The sequence below is a fragment of the Populus nigra genome, chromosome 6 (genome assembly GCF_951802175.1).
Source record: "Populus nigra chromosome 6, ddPopNigr1.1, whole genome shotgun sequence".
Lineage (NCBI taxonomy): Eukaryota > Viridiplantae > Streptophyta > Magnoliopsida > Malpighiales > Salicaceae > Populus > Populus nigra.
In genome coordinates this window covers 12,559,052-12,562,903 of record NC_084857.1, presented here as the reverse complement: position 1 = coordinate 12,562,903, position 3,852 = coordinate 12,559,052, and the positions used below count along the sequence as shown (strand labels likewise).

General features: G+C 36.3%; 1 long non-coding RNA gene across 1 annotated transcript; it reads right to left on the bottom strand.

The window, feature by feature from the left end:
- Positions 1–1,069: 1,069 nt before the first annotated feature.
- On the bottom strand, positions 1,070–3,566 carry LOC133695995 (uncharacterized). The gene is made up of 3 exons (XR_009842585.1): positions 3,321–3,566; positions 3,072–3,237; positions 1,070–2,903 (listed from the first exon to the last, which is right to left on the bottom strand). It is a non-coding gene; the product is annotated as an uncharacterized LOC133695995 (long non-coding RNA).
- Positions 3,567–3,852: the final 286 nt, after the last annotated feature.

Here is a 3,852-nt window from a genome sequence, read left to right as displayed (position 1 = left end):
ATGGTTAAAACTGTTGGCAACTTGACATGAAAAAGCTTATGCACAAGCAACTATGATTTTTTGTGTGAAATGAATATATTATTTTCACACAACCTGTTAATAAAGAAATATCCATGCGTATTGCAGCAATTTCAACTCTGTGCTCACGACATCAGCCGGGAATGCAACAGCAACAAGCAAATCTCAAATGCATTTGACATTACCTAATTAAACCAAAATAAAGTGACCGTTTCGTTAATCTCTTTAATAAAAACATCAGCTTTAATCATCTATGAAGACATTCAAGATGTTACCTTAAGAAAACAACATTTTCAGAAGCTGTCTTACCCTAAACAAAAATAAAGCGCAATTAATTAAGAATGTAGGGACGTCAAGGTACATAGAAAGTCAATGTCTTCTTGTACTCAAGTGGATTGTGTGCCTTTTTTAGAGGATGGGAGTAATAAATTTCACATCATAGAACCACAGTTAAGCGTTTTCTATGGTTTGTTTCTTCGAAGTAGCCTCTAATAATAATGAAACGGGTATGCTTCGAAAGAATTTCAAAATGAAATGGATTAGGCCTTGTGTTCTTTGAGGTCGATAGATTTCTCTGTGGATGTGGACCGTGTACTGTGTCTATTTCAAGCTTGCCTAATGCCAAGGGGTTCTAATATAAATGTCCAAAGCGAAGAAAAAGGGCTAAGGCCCGAGAAATTGTGAGTGGGATGGCATTTATTAGTAACTAACTTATTCAATTCTCGAACAAATAAGCCCATCCTGACTTCGGGCATGATTTTTTGTCCATTCATGATCGAAGCTTTTTGGGCCTCGGGTGTGTGTGATTGCCGAGAAGCCTGTTCAAATTCACACAGATGAATGAAGAAACACACGGACGATACTATATATTTACACATGAACAGAGAATCCGACACAAATAATAAACAGATGGCAAAAATAGTGAACCTAGAGCTAGCAGGAAGCCAGCAACATCTTGGAAAAAGAAAGGAAGAGAACATTTTTAGTGGAACCCTCCGTCGTCTGCAATATTCTCAATTTTAAACTTTAAGGGACTCCAGGAACACTTACGATCGCCTCAAAGAGACCTCGAATTTCAATCCCCCATGATGTAATTCATGGATTCCCAAATTTGAAGTAACAAAAGTGGATTTTGGGCCACAATAATTTCAAATAGAACTGTCATAGCCCCACAAGCGATCTAAGATAATGAAGAATAAATTAACTGTCCAAAAGATCAATGTCAAAATCTCACACTAGATTTCCACTTGCGCACTATAACACGCCATTGAAAAGGTTAAGACTTGAAAGAGAACCCACTCTTTAAGATCATTGTTAATGTTTGGTAGGTACAATGGGCCATTCTAATCTAATTTATGCAATGGGATAACGGTCAACTTTGCAGATATATGCTACCACTATTCGTGTAATAGAAGAGATAAGCCTTCTTCTATTCCCCTGCGTGGCAGGTGCATCTCTTGTTGAAGCTGGCAAATGCCCGCAAGAAACCCATTTATTTATCTATTTATCGTCTAGATGGGGGCATTTATTTCCATCCTTGACAGACCAACACCCGCCTTTGGGACGTACTAGAGTCATGTCTGTAGTTCATGGTTTAAATCTTGTGTTTTTTCTAGTTTTCTCTCCTATTACAATATTCGTCAATAATTACATAATCACTGCAGGTTTTACAAAACAAACTTCTAATCCATGTTGTCAAAAAACAAAAACAGAAGTGCTTGTTCATCACCCGGGCAAGTTATCTCTTATTCAGTGTTCAAGATAGAAAGGTTTGCTGTTAAGCTCAAAAGGTAGTCAAGAAAGAAAATAAAAGCTTTAAGATGAATTGAATTAAAACCGCGTATGGGGGTCTGCCTGGAGAATTAAAATGAGATGAGAGGAGCTCTCTATTTTATGAAACTAATGACCTAAACTTCTGTTTTAATAACGCTAAATTACTTTAGGAATCTTCCATGAATTTTTTCTGCCACATCGCACGTTCCATTTCATTAACAAGTCTCGTAATCAGTAGATTAGAAGTTCCCATATGTGCTGGTCGATGCTTCGCAGCTTCTCCCTGAAACTTTCTTATCTTGATCACTCTCTTTCATAAGAATCAACCAACTCACATCTGCTCAATGGGAGATGTTTATTTTGGGTGTAATCAATATTAAATATCATTATGTGCATGGAATACTCGTATGTGATGCTTATCGAAAAACTAATTGACCAGTTTTCAAGCACTATATCACTTGGAGAAGGCATTATAAGGCAGAGTTGAGGAAACACCAGGTAACTTTTAATGATTCCTAGGTGCTATATCTAGATACTGCCACTCACAACCAAGACTAACTAAAACCTCAACATAAAGCACATACGTGAACGTCCAACAGTGCTGATGAAAGCATTAATCGAAAAATCAATTATCGGAATCTTTTCACAGCATCTTTTTGACCTTCTGTGCTGTAGATGAAGATGAAGGCTTTAATGTTAGAAAGACTCCAAGCCAGTGAACTTAATTATCAAGAATCAATAAACCTTCTAATCTGATTTTTCTTACTTCTAGGGAAAAGGAAAGGATAAACGATGAGAAGGAATTCCCCTGGCAATGAAACCTCCACTAAGACCTACACTAACAAATGACCATGGTTCTCCAAAACAACCACCTAAAACCCTTTTGGAATATTATTTGTAAATAAAATAACAGGTATGTATACTAGGAGGAGGGTGGACTGCATATACCTTGATTTTATGTGGAATGGTGCCACTCTTGGCTGTAACAGTGCTCCCAACACCAAATTTTGGCTTCTTCGCTGCGGGTCTCAGTATTTGGAAAGAACATTGTGGATTCTCATCCATGGTCATCTTAGCTATTTTTCATATCGCTTGCCTGCATATTTCATAATCTACCAATTCCAAAAAAATTCAGCAGGCCAAATATTAAAACATCACCTAGATCTCATTTTTTTTGTGCATATTGTCCAATGAGCTGTGCTATAATTATAAAGGAACAGAAGGGAATATATTCAGAAATGAAAATTTTCAACATTTAGGCAATAGATGAATGCACTCACCACTTTTATCCATAAAGCACATCTCAACACCAATGTCAAAAAATGTCATCACATTCCCATAAAGAACAGAGTTCAGGCAGTTTCACATAAGCCTTGATCACTACCAGTTCAAATTCCAATCAATATATACATAACAAATCCACTTTGAATTGACGATCTGCTTTGACTGTCCTAACATGCAAAGTTCAATTTTCACATTATAAATATGGTTGAGAGAAAAATAATGGGGTTTTATAAAAGGATATTTACCACAAATCTTGATAGGAGCTTCAAGCTCTAGAAGATTGGGCTGCTTCAAGAAAATCTCCCTCGAAGTGATGCAAAGTTGCCTAATTTCAGCCTCGGAAAGCTGAACCTGGTTTCCCCCAACTTCAAGCAACCTATTAATGATTCCATCAAGAACAAAAGGCTCCATTTTTTATTTTTTTTTGGCCTCTGTTAAGTCTTCTGACTAAAATAAAAGGGTGAAACAGGATTAAAGGGAATAGGATCTCTTTGGGGTCTGGGTTTATTTGTAGCGAAGTGTTAAAGAACCATCTCAACCTAAAAATTTAAGCTATTAGGTTGAGATAGTTCTTTGACATGGTATCAGAGCTTACCTGACTTACGTTAAATTCTTTCTTCCTCCCTCACCATGTCTATTGTAACTGTTGCTACTCAATTTTTGACCCATATTTTGATAAATTTTCAAATAAAAAATAATAAAAAAATAAATAATAATAATAATAATAATAATAATAAGGGCTTACATGTGGCGGTAACATAGAGCATCAGGGTTAAG